Source organism: Hemiscyllium ocellatum, unplaced genomic scaffold (genome assembly GCF_020745735.1).
Source record: "Hemiscyllium ocellatum isolate sHemOce1 unplaced genomic scaffold, sHemOce1.pat.X.cur. scaffold_451_pat_ctg1, whole genome shotgun sequence".
NCBI lineage: Eukaryota > Metazoa > Chordata > Chondrichthyes > Orectolobiformes > Hemiscylliidae > Hemiscyllium > Hemiscyllium ocellatum.
Window position 1 is genome coordinate 1 of NW_026869064.1, and position 24555 is coordinate 24555.

Genomic DNA, 24555 nt, shown 5'->3' on the forward strand with positions numbered 1-24555 from the left:
GGTACGTGGCTTTGTGGGTGGCAAGTTCTGGAGCACAAGTTATCAGTAATATTGCCAGAATGTTAGCAGAACCATACCCTTTACACTACTTAACCATTTCTTGTCTTATTCGAACTAAATCAAACTGACTTAAAAACTCACGTGTGTGATTTTGGAAACCACTGTTGAAGCTGAGATGGATCATCCCACTTTGCAACTGGCTGAGAATTGCTGCAAATGCTGCATGGATGTGTGAGATCCCTCCGTTAGTTAGGGTGGGGATATCTGTGTGCTTCCTGCAACAAGTTGATTAATGTCCATTACCATTCACAAGTGGGTGTGGCAGAATTCTGATCTGATCCATTGGTTGTGGGATCGTTTAGCTCTGTTCTTGATGCTGATGCTGTTTAAAATGCAGATGGTCCCGTTTGGTAGCTTCAACAGGTTGGCACTGCATTTTAGGTATGCCTGGTGCTGCTCATGGCATGCATCCTTCCTGTCCATTGTGATGGTGAGTGCGGATTACAAACCCATGAATTACAGATTGTGCTGGAGTACATTCTGTTCTGTTTGTTATCCCACAGTGCCTCAAGATATCCAGTTGGATCCTACATCTGTCCCATTTAGCATGGTGATAGTACCACTCAGCACAAGGGAGGTTTTTCTCAACTTTAAGGTGAGCTTTGTCTCCAAAAAGACTGTGGGATGGTCGCTCTTGTCATGGACAGATACATTTGCAGCTGATAGATTCATACTGAAAAGATCTAGTATGTTTTTCCATCTTGCTGGTTCCGTGACCGCCTGCTGCAAACCCAGTTGAGCAGCTATGTCCTTGAGGACCCGACCAGTCAGTCAGTAATCCTGCAGCTGAGCTACTCTTGGTAGAGGACATTGAAATCCTGTACCCAGAGTAGGCTTGTCACCATTTTATTGCCTCAGTGCTTCCTCCAAGTGTTATTCAACATGGAGTAGCACTGATCCGTCAGCCGTGGGAGCACAGTACGTGGTAATCAGCAGGAGCCATGAGACTTCCTGGTGTCCAAAGTCAATGCTGAGTACTCCCAGGGCAAAAGGTGTGTACATCACTGTGCCATCGCCTCTGCCTGGTCTGTCCTGCTGGTGGGACAGGACATATCCAGAGATTTCAGGAGAAAGTGAAGACTGCAGATGCTGGAGATCAGAGTGGAGAGTATGGTGCTGGAAAAGCACAGCAGGTCAGGCTGATGAAAGGCTTAGGCTCGAAACATCGATTCTCCTTCGCCTCAGATGCTGCCTCACCTTGTTATGCTTTTCCATCATCACACTCTCGATATCTAGGGATGGTGATGGTGGTGTCTAGCCATTATCTGTAAGGGATGACTCTGTGAGGATGACTATGTCAGGCTGTTCCTTGACTAGTCTGTGAGACAGCTCGCCACGTTTTGGCACAAAAAACCCGGATGTTAGTGAGCAGGATGTTGCAGAGCCGAGAGGGCTGATTCTGTGGTTGTATTTTCTGGTGCCTTGTTAGATGCCAAGTGGTCCATCCAGTTTCATTCCTTTGTTGAGACTTTGCAGTGATTAATGCAGTGAGTAGCTTGTTGGGCGACTGTCAGGTTGGCAGGATATTTTCTGCCATTGACAATAGTTCCTTGGAAATCAGGAGATTCCTAATTCGTTATTATTTCATGAATTCAGATTCCATCGTCTGCCGAGCTGGGATTCGAACAGGGACTTCAGTTGTACATTTTAATATTCTGGATAAAAGTTAAATACATTAGGTTTGTTCACTCATTTTAAACATCACTAACCCTGGTTTTGTTTCTTTGTAAACACTGTCCATCATCCTGTCTCCTCCATCCTTCTCTCCAACAACAAGAGCAACGAGCACACTGAGTTTCTCTGTCACTAAGACTGAGACAATCCGACCAGCTGCCTCTGCTGCTTCCCTCCCTCCCACTAGCCCACTGAGACAAACTGCCTCACATGGTGTTCCTGGTTTTTGTCCCAAACTTACATCTTTCTCCTCTTGTCAAGTCTTATCAGAGCTCATCTTGATCTTTTCCTAGTCTCGCTAAACCACAGACATTCCAACTCTGTTTCCTCCCCGTCACTCCCCCCTCGCCAATTCACAGATATTGTTCCTTGTTCTGTCTGTCTGTCTTTTCTGGTTATGTCCTTCTCATCCATTCTGCAAAAAAAAACTAACATTTAACCTCACCATCATTTGTAAATCCTGCTCCATCCCCACTCTCCCTTTCCTTTATGAATTCCTTGTATTTGGTGTCCCTCCAGGATCTATCCTTGGTCCCTACTGTTTATCACCTACATACTGCCAGGAGGTGACATTGTCTAAAAGCACAGTGTGAGGTTTGACATGTACACTGACGATGCCCAGCTCTCCCTCCCCATCATCCCTCTCCATTGCTCCATTGTTACTCAGTTATCAAACTGCTTATCACATTCCCACTACTTGATTAACTGCAATTTCCTCCGATGAAACATTGTTACGGTTAAATCCATTACCTTCAGTTGCTAATACAAATTCCTTTCCCTTACTGCTGAGCCCCTCCCTCTCACTGGGTGCAGTCTGAGGTAGAACTAGACTCTTCACAATATTGCTGTCATATCTGACTTCAAGGTGACCTTCTAATCAGACATCTACACAATCACAAACACCAGGAATTCCAATCTCTGAAACGTTGCTTGTCTCCACCTCACCCCAGCTCCATTGCTACTGAAACCCCTTACCCGTGTCTGTGTTACCTTAAACTTGGTGAATCCGAAACAGAACCCTTGATTTTGTGACTGGCCCAGAATCTGCTGGCTTTCAGTGTTTCCTGCACAATTACCCCAGATCCCTTTCTGGTGCAGCTTTCTACAGATTCCACCATGTAAATAGCACTCTGTTCTCTTATTGTCCCCTCCAAACTGACCGACTTGACATCTTCCCAAATTATACTCCATCTGACAACTTGTTGCCCCCTTCTCCTGTGTATCTCTCTCTCTTCACAATCCTCTTAGCACTTTACAGTTATGCCTTTTCTAGGAATTCCCCCCCCCCCCCCCCCCCCCCACCCATTCTTCTAAACATTTACTGGGAACAGTGGGCAGTGTGAAGCATGCAGAGATGCTCTGTTTTTAGAGATACTCTATGGGAGGAACTTGCTGCCCATTGGTCAGAATGGAGACAACTTGCCCATCGAGCTGCATGAACCTTTCACCCCCCCCCCCCCCCATGTCTTATTGATGAGGCACAGCGGCAGCACGGAAGGGAAAAAAAAGAAGCAAATCCTGCTCTCCGCATCTCACTGACTCCTGGAATATTCTGTCCCATGTGTCAAAAATCTGCCCTGTTCAGTCGCATGAAATCCCAAGGTGGAAACTCACAGAAACCCACAGAGGTTTCCCCCTGAACTGACTGCTGACCTCCACAAGGGGTAATGTGTCCAGTCATCCTGGGCCAGGAGGAGGAGATGGTGTGAGTTTCTAACCTGAACTGACAGTGATGGAGTTTATAAACTTGTATTACAGGATACTACAGGTGGACATTCAGATGGTAATCTCAGTCATTGTAACACTAAACTCTGATTGAATTAGTCAATTCATCAGGACCTGGATATTCGCATTGTGTGTGAGTATTGTATTCCATCTGAATCCCATTTGCTGCATAAAAGTTCTCTTTGAATCTTCCCAAACCTTTTATGTGTGTCCTGTAATCCTTGTATAATGAGCTGATGGGTGTAAGGTTTATTATTATAATGTATAATTTCTGTAAATCCCTCTGTCACAGCTCCCCTCAATTGCCTTTGCTACAAGGAGAACAACCTCAGTTTCCCCAAACCCCTGATTCCCCAGTGTCTGTTTGATTAGATTACTTAGTGTGTGAAACAGGCCCTTCGGCCCAACAAGTCCACACCGACCCGCCAAAGCGCAACCCACCCATACCCCTACATTTACCCCTTACCTAACACTAGGGGCAATTTGGCATGGCCAATTCACCTGACCCGCACATCTTTGGACTGTGGGAGGAAACCAGAACTCCCGGAGGAAACCCACGCAGACACGGGGTGAACGTGCAAACTCCACACAGTCAGTCACCTGAGTCGGGAATTGAACCCAGGTCTCTGGCGCTGTGAGGCAGCAGTGCTAACCACTGTGCCAGCATGCCGCCCACGGCTCTCTATAAGACACACATCAGGATTGTGTTGGAACGTTCTCCACTTGCCTACATCAGTGCAGCCCCCAACAATATTAAAGAAAGTGAACATCCTCCAGGACAAAGCACTGTGCCGTAGTGGTGTCCCATCCACCCCTTCAGCATTCCCTCTCCCCATCCCAGAGACACAGTGGCATCACTGTGTAAAAGGGAAAGTCAGCATTGTCCTCCCAGACCATAGGGCTGCTCTCTCATTAGGGAGGAAACTGGAGCCCCTGGAAGAAACCCATGCAGACACTGGGAGAATGGGCAAGTCCCACAGAGACAGTTGTCCAAAGCTGGAAACGAACCTGGGGCCCTGGCAGCAGGGCTAATCACTGAGCCACTGTGCCACCCTCAAATTGTAATTTGATTCACAACTACCACTTCCTCTGATAGTTCATTCCACACACAAACCATTGTCTGAACAAATATTTTTTAAAAATCCCCGAATCTCTTTTTAAAGCTGTTCTGCTGTCACCTTAAAAGCTGTGTACCCAGTCTTGAATCGGGTTCCTTCCTGGAAAGGACACCTGCTGTTCACATTACTGATACCACCCATCCATGATTTGAGTCTAATAAGGTCACTCCTCAGCCTCCTGCGCGCCAGTGAAAGACGTCGCAGCCTCCGCTTATAATTCAGACTATCCATTCCCCTCAACATCCTGGTAAATCGCTTTTGAATCCGCTCCAAATACATAATGTCCTCCCGATATCAGCATGGCCAGAACTGGACACAGAATTCCAGAAAAGGCCTCCCCAACATCCAAAATAACATCCCAACTCTTGTACTCCAAGGTCTGAGCAATGGTGACAAGTGTGCTAAGCACCTTCTTAACCACCCTGTCTACATGTGACACAGACTTGAAAGACCCGAACCCCTCGGCCTCTTTGTTCCATATCACTCCTCGATGCCCTGTTTTTAATTAGTGTAAGTCTGCTCTCGTTTGTTTTATCAAGATGTAATATTTTGCATTTATTCCAATCCAAAAATACCAAAAAAAATCCTGAGCATTAAAGACAGTGGGAGTATACTTAAGAGGGAACTCAGGAGGGCAAAAAGGGGACATGAGATAGCTTTGGCAAATAGAGTTATGAATAATCCCAAGGGTGTTTATAAATATATTAAGAACAAAAGGGTAACTCGAGAGAGAATAGGGCTCTTCAAAGATCAGCAAGGTAGCCTACGTGTGGAGCCGCAGGAGATGGGAGAGATACTAACAAAATATTTTGCATCAGTGTTTACTGTGGAGAAGGACATGGGCAATATAGAATGTGGGAAAATAGAAGTTGAATATGTCCATCTTACAGCGGAGGACGTGCTGGGTGTCTTGTAACCTGTAAAGCTTGGTTAATCCCCAGCACCTGATCAGGTGTACCCTAGAGCTCTGTGGGAAGTTGGGAATGTGACTGCTGGGCCTCTTGCTGAGATATTTTGTATCATCGATTATCACAGACGAAATGCCGAAAGACTAGAGGTTGGTTAACATGGTGCCACTATTTAAGAAAGGTGGTAAGGACAAGCCAGGGAACTAACGACCGGTGAGCCTGGGCAAGTTGTTGGGGGGAATCCTGAGGAACAAGATGCATGTGTATACTGAAAAGCAAGGATTGATTAGTGATAGTCAGCATGACTTTGTGCATGTCTCTCAAACTTGATTGAGTTAATTGAAGATGTATCAAAGAGGATTGATGAGGGCAGAGAGGTGGACGTGATCTATGGAATTCAGTAAGGTACTGGACAAGCTTCCCCATGGAAGACTGCTTAGCAAAGTTAGATCTCATGGCATACAGGGAGAACTAACCGTTTGGATACAGAACTGGCTCAAATGTAGAAGGCAGGGTGGTGGTGGAGGGTTGTTTTTCAGATTGGAGGCATGTGACCAGTAGAGTGCCGTAAAGATCAGTGTTGGGTCCACTACTTTTTGTCGTTTATATATATGATTTAGATATGAGCATAGGAGGTATAGTTAGTAAGTTTGCAGATGACACCAAAATTAGAGGTATAGTGGACAGCGAAGAAGGTTACCTCAGACTACAACAGGATGTTGTTCAGATGGGTGAGAAGTGGCAGATGGAGTTTAATTCAGATAAATGTGACGTGCTGCATTTTAAAAAAGCAAATCTTAACAGGACTGATACACTTAGTGGCAAATTCCTAGATAGTGTTGATGAACAAAGATATCTTGCAGTGCAGGTTCATATTTCCTTGAAAGTAGAGTTGCAGGTAGATAGGATACTGAAGAAAATGTTTAGAATACATTCTTTTATTGATCAGAGCATTCAGTATAGAAGTTGGAAGGTGATTACAGGACATTGGTTAGGCCTCTTTTGGAATATTGTGTGCAATTCTGTTCTCCGTGAATCGGAAGGATGTTGTGAAACTTGAAGAGGTTCAACAAAGATTTACAAGGATACTGTCAGGGTTTGAGCTGCAGAAAGAGAGCAAAAAGGCTGGGGCTTTCTTTCCCTGGAGCATCAGAGACTGAGGGGTGACCTCCATAGAGGTTTATAAAATCATTAGTAGCATGGATAGGGTAACCAGACAAGGTCTTTTCCCTGAGTAGGAGAGTCCAGAAATAGAGAGCATAAGTTGAGGGTGAGAGGGGAAAGATATAAAAGGGAACTAAGGAGCAACTTTTTCATGCAGAGAGTGGTGCCTGAATGGAATAAGCTGCCAGAAGAAGTAGTGGAGGCTGACAATTACAGTATTTTAAAGGCATTTGGATACTTGACATGAATAGGAAAGATTTAGAGGGATATGGCCCAGGTGCTGGCAAGAGGGATAAGATTAGGTTCGGATATCTGGTCGGCATGGACAAATTTGACCGAAGGTTCTGTTTAGTGCTGTTCATCTGTGACTCACAGCTCAGTGGGTTTCGGTCCCTTCAAAGATAAATCTTAATCTGTTTTATTTTAGTAAAGCTACAACATTCAGTAGGGCGACAGTTTATTTCTTTAAATACACATCTTATGATAATTTGATAAAGTTTTTTAATATAAAATATTGGTACTAATTTATTCTAGAGTCATGTTTTGTAAAGCTGTAAGATTGTGTGCCTTTTTCTGGGTCTGTGGACTGTTAAGGTGCAGAGATGGCCATTCGTACAGTGATGTGCTCTTCCTGTTGGATGTGGGAGATTAAGGAAGGTTTCAATGATCTGATTGTCTGCAGGAAGTGAGGATGCAAATCCTGTAGGATTTCCTGGATCAGATGGAGCAATGGTTAAAGGTAATGAAGAATTTACAGGAGCATGGGGGTGTGATAGGTGGCAGTTTCAGAAAGGTAGGAAAACTGCCGATCCAGTCAGGTAGATGGGTTTCCTCTAGGAAATGGAGGAGCGGAAGGCAAGTAGTGCAGGAGTCTCCTGTGGTTATTTCCATCTCCAACAAGTATACTGTTTTGGAAAGCGTCGGGGGTCACATTTTCAGGGGAATATCGCACTGACAGCCAAGTTACTAGTGTAATGAATCTAGTATAATGTGAGGTATAACAGGTTCCACGCGATCGATGGTGATAGGGGGCTCTCTAGTCTGCAGCACAGACTGCAGTTTCTGTAGCTGATAGTGAGACCTCAGAGTGGGGTGGTGCCTCCCTACTGTCTGGGTGAAGGATGGCTCCGAGGGTGCAGAATATTCTGAAAGGGGAGAATGATCAGTGGGAGGTCGCTGTGCATTGGTACCAGTGACATAAGAGAAAAGGATGAAGTACTGATGAGAGAATATAGCAAATTAGCCTGGAGGATAATAAGCAGGATCTTGTGGGTCGTAATATCTGGATTACTCCCGGTGCCACATGCTAGCGAGAGTAGGAATAGCAGGGTAGAGCAGATGAATGCGTGGCCAAGGATCTGATACAGGGGAGAAGGATTCCCATTTTTGGATCATTGGAATCTCTGCTGGGGGAGAGGTGACGTGCATAACAAGGATGGATTACACCTGAATTGGAAGGTGTCTAATATCCAAGCAGGGAGATTTGCTAGTGCTACTCGGGAGGCATTAAACCAGTGAGGGCGTGGGGGTAATCCTAAAGAGATAGTGAGAAAGGAGATAAGTCTGAGGCTGGTACAGTTGAGAAGTTAGACAGGCACGGGCAAGGCACAGAATGAGGTAGGACTGACAAGGTACAATAGACAATCGGTGCAGGAATAGGCCATTCTGCCCTTTGAGCCAGCACCACCATTCATTATGATCATGGCTGATCGTCCACAATCAGTATCCTGTTCCTGTCTTATCTCCATAAAACTTGATTCCATTATCTTTAACAGTTCTGTCCATCTCTTTCTTGAAATTATCCAGAGACTTGGCCTCCACTGCCTTCTGGGGCAGTGCATTCCATGTGTCCACTACTCTCTGGGTGAAGACGTTTCTCCTCAACTCTCTTCTAAATGGCCTCTCCCTTATTTTTAACCTGTGTCCTCTGGTTCTGGACTCACCCATCCGTGGGAACATGCATCCTGCCTCCAGAGTGTTCAACACTTCAATAATCTTGTAGGTCTCAATCAGATCCCCTCTCATTCTTCTAAATTCAAGTATACACAAACTCAGTCGCTCCAATCTTTCAACATATGATCATTCCGCCAATTCCGGGAATTGTCCTCGTGAACCTACCCAACACTCCCTCAATAGTCACAATGCTCTTCCTCAAATGTGGAGACCAAAACTGCACACAATACTCCAGGTGCGGTCTTACCAGGGCCCTGTACAACTGCAGAAGGACCTCTTTGCTCCTATATTCAATTCCTCTTGTTATGAGGGCCAGCATGCAGTGAGCTTTCTTCACTACCTGCTGTACCTGCATGCTTGCTTTCATTGACTGATGTACATGAATACCGAGATCTCGTTGTACTTCCCCTTTACCAAACTTGACTCCTTTTAGATAGTAATCTGCCTTCCTGTTCTTGCCTCCAAAGTGGATAACCACACATTTATCCACATTCAACTGCATCTGCTATGCATCCGCCCACTCACCTAGCCTGTCCAAGTTAACCTGTATTCTCATAACATCCTCCTCACATTTCACCCTGCCACCCAGCTTTGTGTCATCAGCAAATTTGCTAATATTACGTTTAAGATGTTCATCTATATTATTAATGTATATTATCAACAGCTGTGGTCCCAGCACCGAACCTTGTGGTACCCCACTAGTCACTGCCTGCCATTCCGAAAGGAAGCGTTTATCACTCCTCTTTGCTTCCTGTCAGCCAGCCAATTTTCAATCCAAGTCAGTATATTCCCCTTTGTAAATCCATGCTGACTCTGACGAATCCTATTACTGCTATCCAAATGAGCCATAATTTCATCTTTTGTAATTGACTCAGCGTCATTCTCACCACTGACATCAGACTAACCGGTCTATAATTCCTTGTTTTATCTCTCCCAACTTTTTTTGAAAAGTGGGATAACATTAGCCACCCTCCAATCTGACTCTACATCTCCTGATTCTGTGTATCCCCCTTTCCCAAGGGACTGAACGTCATCCCTCATCAACAGGGCCATCCCACCCCCTCTGCCCATCAGTCTGTCCTTTTGATAGCACTGCACTGCATTTATTTCAATGCAAGAGGTTTTACAGGGAAAGCAGATGAGCTTAAGATATGGTTTTGAACATGGGACTGGGATATAGTGGGTATGACAGAAACGTGGCTTAGGTTGGACAGGCCAGGTAGCTTAATGTTCCAGGGAATAGATATGAGGAAGGGTAGAAAGGGGGATAAGAGAGAAGGTGGAATGGTGTTTTTGAGTAGGGATAACATTATTGTTGTGCTTAGGGAGGATATTCATGGGGGTTCGCCCGTTGAAATTACTTGGGTGGAACTGGGAAATAAGAACAGGACGATCACCTTATTGAGGTTGTCTGTGTGGGTTTCATCCAGGTGTTCTGGTTTCCTCCCACAGTCCAAAGGTGTGCAGGTTGGGTGGAGAATCCAGGCTGGATTGCCGTATTGTTCAGGGATGGGCAGGTGGGTGGATTGGCCATGGGAAATGTTCAGGGATGTGCAGGCTAGGTGGATTGGTCATGGGAAATGCAGCGTTACAGGGGTAAGATAGGAGGCTCTGAGGGTCAGTGTGGATGTGATGGGCCGAATGGCCTGCTTCCACACTTGGGATTCTTTGACGCCAATTCTACTGGTTTTAAAATAGTTGCAGAAAATAATAGATCAGATCTAAAAGTTGGTGTTCAAAATTGGACAAAGGTGAATTTTGATGGTACAAGGCAAGAACTTTCAATATTTCTTTGCAACCCCCAGGTAAAGGGACGGCTGGAAAGTGGGAACATAAGAACAGAAGGAATAGGAGCAGGGGTAGGCCATCTGGCCCCTCAAGCCTGCACTGCCATTCAATAAGATCAGGGCTGATCTTTTCATGGCCTCGGCTCCACTTTCCTGCTCTCTCACCATAACCCTTAATTCGATTCCTGTTTGCAAATCTACATTTTGCCTTAAAGACATTCAAGTTGATAACATCAACTGCTACACTCAGCAGGGAATTCCACGGATTCATAACCCTTTGGCTGAAGAAGTTCCTCCTCAACTCTGTCCTAAATCAGATACCCCCTTATTTTGACGCTGTGCTCTCTAGACTGACCCGCCCCCCAATGGAAATAACCTCCCTGCTTCTATCTTATCTATTCCCTTCTTAATTTTATTTTTTCCAATACAGCCTCCCATTCTTCCAAATTCCAACAAGTATAATCCCAGTCTATTCAGTCTCTCCACATACACCAATCCTCTCAACCCCCGACTCAAACTAGTGATCCTCCTCTGCACCCCCTCCAGTGTCAGTACATCCTTGTTGAAGTAAGGAGATCAAACCTGTACACAGTACTCCAGGTGTGGCCTCACCAGCACCCTGTACAACTGCAGCATAACCATCCCTCTAGCAAGGAAGGACAATAAACCCTTCACCATCTCTTTTAGTCCCCTGGGATGCATTCCATCACGGCCAGGAGACCCATGTTCTTTTGGGCTGTTATCTTTTCCAACACTACCTCTTTACTGAGAGTGACTGTTTCCATGTCCTCATCTGCCATTGCCTCCATAGGCCTGTGAAAATGAGACAACAAGAGAACATAGACAGTATGTTCCTGTTAAAGCCAAGTCTGGTAGGTGTAGAGAATGCTGTGTGTCTAGAGAAATTGAGGGTCTGGTCAAAAAGATGAAGGAGGGATATGGCAGCTACGGACAGCTGGGTTTGAGTGAATCCCTCGGAGTATGGGGCAGTAGGAGTACACGTGAGGGAAAACAGGAGGGCAAAAAGGATACATGAGAGAGCTTTGGGGGAAAGAGGTTTAAGGACAACCCAAAGAGATTCTACAAAACACTAAGGACAAAAGAGTAACCAGGCAGAGAATAGGGACCCTCAAAGATCAACAAGGCTGTCTGTGGAACCACAGAAGGTGGGAGAGATACTACCCAAGGATTTCATGTCAGCTTTTACTGAAAGAGGATATGGAAGCGAGAGAGTTTGGAGAAATAAATAGTGATGATTTGACAACTGTCCATATTACAGAGGAGGTTGTACGGGATGTCTTATACATAAAGCTGAGTAAATCTGTGGGACCTGATCAGGTGTATGTCACATCTTTGTGGGAAGTTAGGGAAGTGATTTTCGGGTCCCTCGCTGAGATATTTCTACCACCGATAGCCGGAGGTGAGGTGCTGCAAGACAGGAGCCATTATTTGAGAAAGGTGATGAGGAAAGGCCAGGGAACAATACACTGGTGAGCCTGAGGGTAGTGGCAGACAAGGTGTTGGAAGGAATTCTGAAGGACAGGTTTATATGTAATTGGAAAGGCAAGAAGTGATTAGGGATAGTCAGCATGGCTTTGTACATACATCACTAACTTGGACTTCAGAAAGACATTCAAAAAAGTTCCACATAACAGACTGATTAGCAAGTTAGACACCATGGGATGCAGAGAGAGCCAGCTATTATATACAAATTGGCGGGAAGGTTGGGGACGGAGAGTAGTGCTTTTCGGACTGGAGGCCTGTGATGAGCAATATGGTGTAAGGATCAGTGCTGGATCCACTGATTTTCATCATTTATATCAATGATTTGTGTGTGAATATATGAGGTATAGTTAGTAGGCTTACAGTAGACATCAAAATTGGAGGTGCACTGGACAGTAAAGAAGGTTACCTCAGAGTACAATGGGACTTCAATCAAATGGGCTGAGGATTGTCAGATCGAGTTTATTTCAGATAAATGTGAGGTGCTCCATTTTGGAAAAGCAAATGAGGGCAGGAATTATACACTTAATGGGAAGGTCCTGGGGGGTGTTGCTGAACAAAGAGATCTTTCAGTGCAGGTTCATAGTTCCTTGAAAGTGGAATCATAGGCAGGGTAGTGAACAAGGTGTTTGGTGTACTTGCCTTTACTGGTCAGTACATTGAGTAGTGGAGTTGGGATGTCATTCTGCGGCTGCACAGCACATTGATTCAGCCACTTCTGGAATTCTGCTTTCAGTCCTGGTCTCCCCGCTATCGGAATGATATTATGAAATTTGAAAGGGTTCGGAAAAGATCTGCAAAGATGTTGCTAGGGTTGAGGGTTTGAGCTATATAGATAGAGGGTGAATAGGCTGGGGCTGTTTTCCCTGGAGCATCGGATACATTTGTGAGGAGCATGGATAGGATGAAATCCCAGAGTCTTATTCCCAGGATATGTGAGTCCAAAGCTTGGGGGCACAGGCTTCAGGTGTGAGGGAAAAGATTTAAAAGGGATCTAAGGGGCAATGTTTCCAGCTGAACATAGTACGTGTGTGGAAGGAGCTGCCAGAGGAAGTGTGGAGGCTGGTACAAGTACCCAGTTATGCCTTTGAGATGTTGTATGTGATTAGCAAAAGTTTAGAAGGATACAGGCCAAGAGCTGGCATATGGGATGATATTAATTTAGGATATCTGGTCGGCATGGACAAGTTGGATCGAAGGGTCTGTTTCTCTGCTGTACATCTTTATGGCACTACTAAAATTAAGATGGGTTTCTCTTTTATGGAGAGTTAGCAGAAGATCAACTAATTCTCCTTGGAGCTGAGAAGGTTAGGCAGGGATTTCGACCAGGAGCAGATTTGTTTCCAGGATATTTAATTTACAGAGAGACAGACGGAGAAATTATTAACGTCACAATTTTGAGTAATTACCTTCAGGTAAATGGCAAATAAAACAGGTTAAAAATGTGAAGATTATTGTACTCACTAAGTTCTGAGCATCTGGAACAGTTTGGACGCAGATTCAGTAGTTATTGAGAAAACAAATTTGGAATTTAACTTTTTTAAGGAAGGATTTGGAGGGCTACAGACAAATGGGAGGTGAGTTGGGATAGACTGGCACCATCTCCAGAGGGGCCAGTACAGCTGAATAGCCCCAAACCCCTGTGCTCTGCGTTACTGCCCCATTCACTGTGAATGATGAAGCTCATCCCAGGGCAGAGTCCAAGAGACATACAGCATGGAATTAGACCCTTTGGTTGAACTGGTCCATGCCGACCAGATATCCCAACATTTGGCACATATCCCTCTACACCCTTCCTATTCACATGCCCATCCAGATGCCGAATGGTGTAACTGTACCAGCCTCCACCACTTCCCCAAACAGAAGATTCCATACAGGCACCCATCTCAGTGTGAAAAAAGTTGCCTCTTGGGTCCCTTTTAAATCTTTCCCCTCTCACCTTAAACCTACACCCTCTCGTTCTAGACTCCCCCACCCCAGGGAAAAGCCCTTGTCTATTTTTCCCATCCATACTCCTCATGATTTTAGAAAGCTCTATGAGGTCACCCCTCATCATCCGATGCTCTTGGGAGGAGCCCACTCATGTCACAATGGGGCCCAGGTGATTGACAGCAGCTTCAGACCAATAGGAGAATTGGCGTGATCCTTCGGCCAATGGGAGTGAATTGGGGTGGGTCCAGCAGGCCAACACATGGCCATGAGCTGTGCAGGCGCAGTGTCACTGTGAGAGAGGTCCTCATGAGTGTGAAGGGAGTGGGAGAGACTGCAAAGTCTGGGGAAGAAATTGAGTTATTGTGGACTGGGAGGGTTTATAAACGCACAGTTTTAGGCTGCTAGACTTAAATTAGAAATTCCTGGTAAATTAGAACAAAAAGAACTGCGGATGCTGTAAATCTCACTCAACAGCCAAAAGATACTGGAAAAGCTCAGCAGGTCTGGCAGCATCTGTGAAGAGAAATCGGAGTTAACATTTTGGATCTGCTGACCCTTCCTCAGAACTGATGCTACTGAAAAAAAATGTTGGTATATATGCAGAAGATCGGGGTTAAGGAGTAAATGATAGGTGGTGATAGAGTCCAAAGAGATGGGAGCAGTTGGACAAAGGAGTGGATAACGATCTGGCTGGGGCAGGGTGAATAGCCGTTTATGGGGACTGTTGGTGGCTAACTATAGCTAATGTGTAATGGTAGGTTATGTACTAACAAGGCCTGGTGTGTGGGTTAAGAGGCTATGGCGCTAGGACATTGGAGAGTTCAGGACCTAAATTATTGATTTTGATACTGGGGCTAGAGGGGTGCAGGGTCCCCAAGTAGAAGATAAGGTGTTGTTCTTCCAACTTGCGTTAACATGTGGCGCTGGAAAAGCACAGCAGGTCAGGCAGCATCCCAGGAGAAGGATAATCGACGTTTTGGGCATATTCCATTCATCAGGAATGCCGGGATTGGGAGTGGGGTGGGAAGTAAGAGGGCTGAGAGATAAATAAGAGGGATGTGTGGTGTTGGTGGGAAGTGGGCTAGGAAGGCAATGGGTAGATGTAGTTAGAGGGTAATGGAGATAGGGTGGAGTGGATAATTGGAAAGGAAAGTGGACAGGTGGGACAGTTTAAGGGCGTGGTGTCGAGTTGGAGGGTTGGATCTGGGATAAGGCAGGGGAGGGGAGATGAGGAAACCTTGATTCTGTGGTTAAAGGGTCCCAATTTCTTCCTCCAGGCGTCGGGTAGCTGGGATTTGGTGGTGGAGGTGGCCCATGACTTGCATGTCCTTGGAGGAGTGGGTAGGGAAGTTGAAGTGGTCAGCCACAGGATGGTGGGGTTGGTTGGTGCATGTGTCCCAGAAATGCTCCCTGAAACATTCCGCAAGTTGGTGTCCCAGGAGACAACATCGAAAGCAAAGGCCATAATAGGTGAGGTGTTTGGATGTGCAGGAAAATCTCTGCTGGATGGGGAATGGTCCGTTGGAGGTGAGGGGGAGGTGTGGGCACAGGTTTTGCACCTCTTGTATTGACAAGTGAAGGTGCTGTGAGTGGAAGGTGGGTTGTTGGGGAGCATGGATCTGACTAGGATTCACAGGGAATGGTCTCTGTGGAATGCTGAAAGGAATGGAGAGGGAAATATATCTCCGGTGGGATCTGATTGTAGGTGGTGAAAATGGCGGAGGATGATGCGTTGTATCTGGGTGGAAGGTGAGGACTGGGGGGTTCTATCCTTGTTGCAGTTGGAGAGGTGTGGTTCAATGGCAGAGGTGCGGGAAGTGGTGGAGATACACAGGAGAGTATTGTTGACCACGTAGGAGGGGAAATTGCAGTCCTTGAAATATGGTGTGTTTTGGAATGTTCTGGAATGTTCTGCCAGCTTGCATCAAGCTTCACTGGAACACTGCAGTAAGCATGAGACAGAGATGTTGGCCAGGGAACAGGTTCGTGTGTTAAAGTAGCAGGCAGCTGGAAGCTCAGGGTCTGTTTTGCAGCAGAATGTAGATCATCAACTGCCATTTCCAGCACCTCCACTCAGCTGCTGCCAGACACAGGTTCCTGTCCCCTCCATTCACAGCTATTCACCCTCCCAGCAGATTGTTATCTACTCCTTTCTTTCCAAATGTTATTTTTTCTTTTGGGCTCTGTCCCCACCTATTATTTACTCTTTACCCCCTATCTCCTGCAGTCCAAAGATGTGCAGTAAGGTGAATTGGCCAAGCTAAATTTCCCGTAGTGTTCAGGGATGTATAGGTTAGGTACATTAGTCAGGGTAAATGTAGAATAATAGGGTCGGGGAATGGGTTTGGTTGAGAAACTCTTCAGAGGGTGAGTGTGGACTTGTTGCGCCGAATGGCCTGTTTCCACACTGTAGGGATTCTAATTTTCCCAGCTGCAGTCAGTTCTGAGTGAGGGTCACTGGACCTAGAATGACCCTTAGTGTGCGCAGAAGGAGGAAACGGGAAAGGGGAGTTGGATCAGTTTAGACTGGAAGGGTTTAATTACACTCTGTACAGGTAGTTAGGCCTGAATTAGAAACTCTTGGTCCCACGTTTACAGCAAATGGGAAAACGGCTGTGGGCCTCAGGCGGTGATGGGTTCTGGGTTATGGCCACCATCTTTATTGGGGACAAGGTACAGCGAGGCGCATGGGCATATCCTCTTCCTGGGTGGGGTCGGGGTGATTTGAAGAGGAGCATTTACACATCAAACACATACCAAGAGAAGTATTTGTCTTTACTGTTCAGCCTGCACTGACTGTGAGTTTTATTTTGTGAATTCATTTTATAGGATTTTATTTAATAATTGAGACAGGGATCTCAAAATCAACTTTCTATCGTCAGCAGGGTCATCAGGATCGGAATACCATTGACATTTAACTGGGGAAGGAGAAAGGTGTGTCTGTTCTGTCTGTGGGAAAGTATCTCTTTTTTTTCAAGCAAAAAGCAGAAAGATGTTCGAAGGGATCACCCTTTGGGTTTGTGCTCAATTCTGGGCCCTGAGAGGGAACACAGATTTGTCCAAATTACACCTCGTCTCTACATAGGAACTGTCAGATTTAGACCCAATCACCCACTTTCTGATGTTAACCTGTAAACTCCTCATTTTCAATTCCCTGCAAGCTTCTGATTAAAATTCCTTATGGACTCAAATTCCAGCACCATTTCGGGTGGAATGTTCCAGGTTTTGACAACTGTCTGTTCATTCAGAAACTGCTGAGGTCCGTATTGACTCTGGGGTTACAAAGGGCTGAATTGAAAGATGAGATGCAGTTCTTCAGCTCCCATTGAGATGCATTGGAACAGTACAGGAGGCTGAGGGCAGTGTAGGTGTGAGCAGACAATGAAAATGACAGGGCTGCACCGTGAGGGCTGCTTGGTTCAATGAGAGTGTTTTGGAGTTGGGTGTAAATAGAGCGAGGGGAGACAGGGAGAAGGTGAACCACAGCTTCAGTTTTAGTCCAGGCCATTCAGCAATTCACATGTTCCCAAAGGGAACAGCCAAGTTGTAAGCGATACCTGCTGAGTGTTTTTTTTAAAACAGTTTTTAAAGTGTAAAATGTCAGCTTAAGTAAAGATCGGGGCTTTTGATGATAATGGAAATGTTGGAAGAGAAGGAAGGTTTTTGCTCATTTAAATTCTCCTAATGGGAGTAACTAGCTGAAACTAGAGACACATTGTTACAGGAGCCCTCAGACCCGTGGGGCGCTCCTCTTGTACAATGTGGGAAATAAGGGACACTTCCAGTGTCCCTGACGGCTGTGTGTGCAGGAAGGGTGTCCATCTGCAGCTACTGGGAAACTGCTTTTCAGACCTGGAGCTGAGAGTGGACTCACTGTGGAGCAATACTGAGAATGCTATGGACGGCACGTTTAGTGAGTTAGTCACACTGCAGGTGAGGGTTACACAGGCAGAAAGGGAATGGGTGACCATCATATCAAGCAAAAGGCTCAGGAAGGGAGTGCAGGACTCCCCATGATCATTTCGCTTCTCATACAGATATTGTGCACCGCTTGGGATTCTATAAGGGAGGGAACAGGTGGGGTTGCCTCTCAGGGGAAATCAGCAACAGCCAGGTTCATGACCCCACAGAGAGCTCCGCTGCACAGAACAGGAGGAAGGAGAATGGCAGAGCTATAGTGACAGGGGATCCAGTAGTCAGGGTCAGAGACAGGCGCGTCTGTGGCCACTGACAAGAATCCAGGACAGTGGAATTGAACCCAGGTCCATTTATTGATAAAGTGCACAGACTAATAAAGGTCAACGTCCCAAATGCAACCTTCAGCACTTGGTCACCCTAAAGCTCTATTTTCCAGGGTCTGTGCACTTACTCTGAGCCCTTCAGAGGGATTGAAGGGGATGGGGAGAAAACAGGAACAGGATTGTGTTGTAGATCTACAAACTAACCGTCACCCTCCCCTCTCAGTCTCCCCCCTCTGTCTCCCACCCCCCATCGTACCTCCTCCCCACCGCAGGGAAAAGACCTTGTGTATTTACCCTATCCATGCCCCTACTGATTTTATAAACCTCTATAAGGTCACCCATCAGCCTCTGACGCTCCAGGGAAAACGGTGTATTCATCCTCTCCCTATAGCTCAAATCCTCCAACCCTGGCAACATGCTTGTAATACTTTTCTGACCCCTTTCATGTTTCACAATATTGTTTTGAGAGGAAGGAGACCCGAATTGCACGCAATATTCCAAGCATGACCTAACCAATGTCTGTATAGCCGCAACATGACCTCCCAACTCCTATACTCAGTGCTCTGACCAATAAAGGAAAGCATATTAAACACCTTCTTCACTATCCTATCTACCTACGATTCTGCTTTCAATGAGCTGTGAACCTGCACTCCAAGGTCTCTTTGTTCAGCAGCGCTCCCGAGGACCTTACCATTAAGTGTATACATCCTGCTAATATTTGCTTTTCCAAAATGTAGCACCTCACATTTATCTGAATTAAACTCCATTTGCCAATCCTCAACCATCTGACCAAGATCCCGTTGTAATCTGAGATAATCTTATTCACTGTCCACTACACCTCCAATTTTGATGTCATCTTACTAACAATACTTTCTATATTCACTTCCAAATCATTTATATAAATTATGAAAATTAGTGGATCCAGCACCGATCCTTTGTGACACCCCACTGGTCACAGGTCTCCAATCTGAAAAGTAACCTTCTGGCACCACCCTCTGTCTTCTACCTCTGAGCCAGTTTTGTATCCAAACGGCTCGTTCTCTCTCTGTATTCCGTGAGATCTAACCTTGCTAACTAATCTCCCATGGGGAACCTTCTTGAACGCCTTACTGAAGACCATGTAGATGATTTCCACCGCTTTGCCCTGACTTAAGTTCATGAGACGTGATTTCTCACACACAAAGCTGGTAATAGTATACAGGACTTAACTCTGTACATTGGAGTCTGCGTCACCCAGTTATGGGTGTTCATATTCTGGATAAAGTTCACGTACACCAGCTTTGTGTTAGTGACTGTGTATCGAGTCTTATTAATATCACCAACACAGTGAGTTCCTTTTCAAAGGCAGTCCCTATATCCCTAACCCTGCTCCCATCTGCTCTGTCTCCTCCATCCCCACCGTAGACAGTAAGTGGTAGGAGCTCATGGAGTTTCCATGTGAGTGAGACGGAGAACATCTTCCCTTCTTTCCTCTAGTCCACCAAGAAATGGTGGTAGTGTCCTTACCTCTGGACCAGGAGGATCAGGTTCAAAGTTGAGTGACAGCATCTTTGAAGTGGCTGATTGGAAAACCTGCCAAAGCCACCAGGCCATACTGTCTCCCAGCTGTCCCTGCCTGAGCCTCTAAACAAAACCTTCCTGTAGTTTCTCTCCTGTTAGACTCTCCCATTGCTCAGTTTGTCCAGGATCCCCTCCTGCTGCTGCACTGCTCATGTCCCTCACTGACCTGTCCATCCCCCAGTGTCCTCCACATTCATTCATTGTTTACAATCCCATTGTCCCAGTCCTCCAGCCCCGCCCCCTCCACCCTATTGGGCAGTGGCTGCTGTCAATCACTCAGGCTCCTGTGTGATCTGGAGCATGCTCTGCAGGAGGGGAGACTAGTGCATGGGTGCATGGGCGCAGTGCTGGGCAATTGTTGGTGTATGTGCAAGGGGGGTCAGTGCCAGGGAGAGCGGCTGTGGGTGTGTGGGATTGATCTTTCATTGGCAGCTCACTCCCTTCCTCCCTCTGGGAACAGGACCCAGGGGAATGGCCCCTCCCCTGGTATCGGGACAAGTGGTCGGCGTATCAGTGGGGGAGTATTTTGCAGAAAGTTATCAGAACTCGGGTGAAGATTCAGGGATGTTACGGAGAGGAACATTCATTTTAGTTCATTTTTATTCAACCAGATATGATTTGGCCAGTGTGTGCAGGATGGTTCTCATCAGAGGATCGGAGTAGGGGAATAAATAAGAGGTTCCAGATTGGGGGGAAAAAGTCAGTCCGTTCTGTCCCAGAAGGAAGCCCTGGGAGGTGTGGGGAGGATTCACCAACACCCAGGAGGCTCCGAGTCAGACTCATTGATTTGATTAGATTAGATTTCCTACAGTGTGGAAACAGGCCCTTCGGCCCAAACAGTCTACACCGACCCTCGGGTTACCCACCCAGACCCATTTCCCTCTGATTAATGCATCTAATATTATGGGCAATTTAGCCTGGCCGATTCACCTGACCTGCGCATCTTTGGATTGCTGGAATCGAACCTGTGACCCTAGTGCTGTGGGGCTGCCGTGCCATCGTGCCACCCCTTTTTTTGGTTGTTAGTCTGTAGGCAGGAGCTAGGAAGCTGAATTCAAAGAGAGGAGAGAGTTAGAACTAGGTGTGGAGGGAAGGAGTGAGGAGATTATTTTGGATTTCAGTTCACAGAAGAGAGAAATTGTGAGACTGAGATTTAAAGCTTTGGGGGAACAAAGAAACTGCAATTTAATACTATAATTGTCTTATGAATTTCCATCCTGTGTTAACGGTGGTGACTTGTTTTCTCTGTTGTAGAGAACTGAAAGGGCAGATTTGCAGATGAGAAATTTAAATTGAACTTCATTTTCAGTTTTGATAGTTACTTGATCCGTGCCGATCTGAATATCATTGGCCTTTTTCATGTGGAAGGGAAGGTGTGTATTCTGTCCGTGGGTGAATATTTCAAATGTCAGTGTGTCTGGAAAAATTACTGAGGTACAGCCAAGTCCATGTTAGCGTGGTGACTGTGGAGAGAGGATCAATCTAAACATCAGGTCATAGGCAGAGAACAAAGGGAACTAACACCTTCAACATATTGTCTCACTATAAACCATTGTTAGCAGCTAACCTGAGAATGCAACTTTAAAAAGAAGGGTTTTGTGATTTACACATGAAAGAAGTCAAACTATCACTGTATTCTCACAGATGAAAGGCTTAACAGACAATTAATTTTTCAATGTATAATTTCAGTTACATCACACTGCAAATTTTTGCTATAAACTCTGTGTTATGATCGAGCCCTCCACAATCACCTGATGAAGGAGCGTCGCTCCAAAAGCTAGTGTGCTTCCAATTAAACCTGTTGGACTACAGCCTGGTGTTGTGTGATTTTTAACTTTGTACACCCCAGTCCAACACCAGCATCTCCAAATCATGACTCCTTTGGGGAGGGTGGTGAGTTTTGGATTCAGCTTTCCAGTATTACCATAAGAAGATGAGCACTGGGTACAGGAGAGGCAATGCAGCCCTTCGAACCAGCCCCACCATTTAATACGGTGATGATTGAGCTCACCTCGGTCTCAGCTGGGTTTTCCTGCCTGCTCTCTCTCACCCTTCATCTCATTGCAAATTCAACATCTGTATCTCTTCAATAAATCTGCTCATTGTCCTGGCATCCACTGCATTTTGAATAGGGAATTCCACAGATTCACAGCACATTGAGATAGGTACATTCTTCTTCATGAAATTAGAATAGAATCCCTACAGTGCAGAAACAGGGTATTCGTCCATGGAGTCCACACCAACCCTATAATGAGCATCCCATTCAGACTCACCCATTCCCTGTATTTCCCATGGTTAATGGCTTAACCTGCACAGGCATGGACACTGTGGGCAATTTAGCATATCCAATCCTCCTAACCTGCACATCTTTGGACTGTGGGATGAAACGGGAGCACCCAGAGGAAACCCGCTCAGACACGGGGAGAACGTGTAAACTCCACACAGTCACCTAAGGCTAAAATCAAATCCAGGTCCCTGACACTGTGAGTCAGCAGTGCTAACCATTGAGCCACCTCTGCTTAAAATCTGCTCCTCCTATTCACTTCCCACGCCCCAGTTGGCTGAATCTATATTCCTTACATCAGAAAATCAGGTTGTGGAAGCAGGTGTCTCAGTAAAACCCAGTGACAGCCCATATGTCCTGTGTGTCTGAATGGGGATCCTATACACAACACCCTCCAGTCCACATTTTTCATACACTTTCCAGAGACAGGGCTCCAGTGGCTTCTTGGGGACTACAACACCCACAATCCCTGTGGCAGGGACCACACGTGTGTGGGGAAACCCCGCACTGTACATGTACAGAATGTGGGCGGGTTTTGGAGCATGTGCTTTAGGTAAGTATACTTTGCAGAAAGTATTTCACACTGTGATTGGCTGGGGAAGGGATGCATCTGCTTCTGGTATTGATCTGTTAGGGGGTCACCACACCCATGTAGGACCACTCTCCATCCCCAATTCATTGTAATGCTGGGAATCAACAAATGGGAAACAAAGAAGGATCTGACCCATTCTCCCAGACTGAAGGTTCCTCTTCTGTCCAGGATCTGCCACCTCCCTTTCTGTTTCCTTTTGTTTCATTCTGCTGTTACATTATTGACTTGCAGCAACTGAAGGGAAAGGAAGTGAACCCAGAAAGGGTGCTGAGTCTGACCAGGGACGGGAAGTGGTGGCATGGATCTGTTTATCAGTAACTCCATGAGAATGGGGAGGGTGTACATTAGGGGGTAGCAGAGTCAGAATGGTGGGAGAGAGTAAGTGGGCTGGAGGGTAACAGCTTCGGGGGAAGAAAGGGGAAAAAGATATTCCAAAGAAGCTAGAATTGTCTGCTCTGAATTTCTAATCTGTACATATTCCTTTATACAGGGTGCTAGATGGTGAAGATTTGCAGACTGAAATCTCAAAATCATGTGCAGATTGTGATTATGTTAACCAGCATTTGAAGAACCAAAGATAGAGAATCACTCGGCCAAAATCCTGCAACACTCACACACAGCATTGTTGGTCTATCTGCACCAAATGGACTGTGAATGGTTCAAGACAGCAGCTCACTCCCATCTTCTCAAGGGTAACTAGAGATGGGGAATAAATGCTGGCTGAGCCAGTGATGCCCATATCCTGGAAATGGTTTCTATCTCTAGTTGCTGAACCCCAGTTGATGTTACTGCAAGATGGTGAGGGACGCTGAGTGCATCCTCCAGGAGGCAGCACCATCACATTACCCCTGCCTACACCCACACAGTAACACCGCCACGTCACTGGAACAAAAGGTAGTGAAGCCAAAGGAGGACTTAGATATAGTTCTTCGAGGTAAAGTCATGAAAGGGGATTGGAACACAGCAGGAACAGGAGACTGAGCTGGATGGTCAGCTGTTTCCCATTGAATGGTGGAGCAGGATTGAAAGGCTGAATGGTCTCCTCCTGCTGCTATCTCCCAGGTATGTATATAGCCATGGAGCCCGGGTAGGAAGGAGTGGGCAGGGATTCTCCAGGAGATTGCACTTCCACAACAGGTTTCAGTGAGGGAAGGTTTGATGGATTTTATTTAACATTTATCTTTAACACAAAGTTTGTAAATTTTGGTTTTAAAATGTTGTAAAAGTTTTTTGCAAAGCAAATAAAATTAAAGAAAATAAATTAAACTGTCTGAATATAACAGTTTTAAAACTTTCAACCACTGTAAAACAAAATCCCTTTTGTCACGGACACCATCACTTTCCAGTTACTCAAGCTCCAGGGAAATATTCCCTCCCTGTCTGAACCTTTGGTTTGATGTAATTGCTTTTCAGGTCTCCTTCTGTGAGCTGCGAAGCGTTCTTTTTCCCCATTTCCCTGACACAGAAATGTTATCACAGCAACCTTCCCACCATCAAAATCATCATTATGCCATTTTGCTTTTGGTTAACATATAATCACCAGCAGTGCAAAAGTGAGGACTGCAGATGCTGGAAACCAGAGCCGAGATTAGAGTGGTGCTGGAAAAGGGCTTTTGCCAAAACGTTGATTTTCCGGCTCCCCGGATCCTGCCTGACCTGCTGTGCTTTTCCAGCACCACTCTAATCTAGACATATCATCACCAACAGTAAACCATTTGTGTAACCAATTGAATATTTCCAAAGAAAGCCCATTACGGGCCAAGCAAACCATTACAAGTGACAGAGTGAGAAGGGACTAAATCAAAGTAGAGTTGTGGGGAGGGGGCAGCAGTGGGGATAAAGCACTGTATCCCCTGCGGTGCCCACCTCTATCTAAAGGCATCGAGAGAATTGATACACACCACATGGTCCTTCTCCAAGGACACCCGGCTGTGTAGCCTTTATCCTCAATCATAGAATAGAGTCCCTACAGTGTGGAAGTAGAGCACTGGCCCATCAAATCGCGCCGACCATCCAAAGAACATCACACCCAGAGCACGCTATCACTGTAACAC

General features: G+C 45.8%; 1 long non-coding RNA gene across 1 annotated transcript; it reads left to right on the forward strand.

Moving 5' to 3' along the window:
• The first annotated feature begins 1674 nt into the window (after positions 1-1674).
• LOC132813719 (uncharacterized) lies at positions 1675-23767 on the forward strand. Its single transcript, XR_009644151.1, has 3 exons — positions 1675-1739; positions 3493-3592; positions 22992-23767. It is a non-coding gene; the product is annotated as an uncharacterized LOC132813719 (long non-coding RNA).
• The last annotated feature ends 788 nt before the right edge of the window (positions 23768-24555 follow it).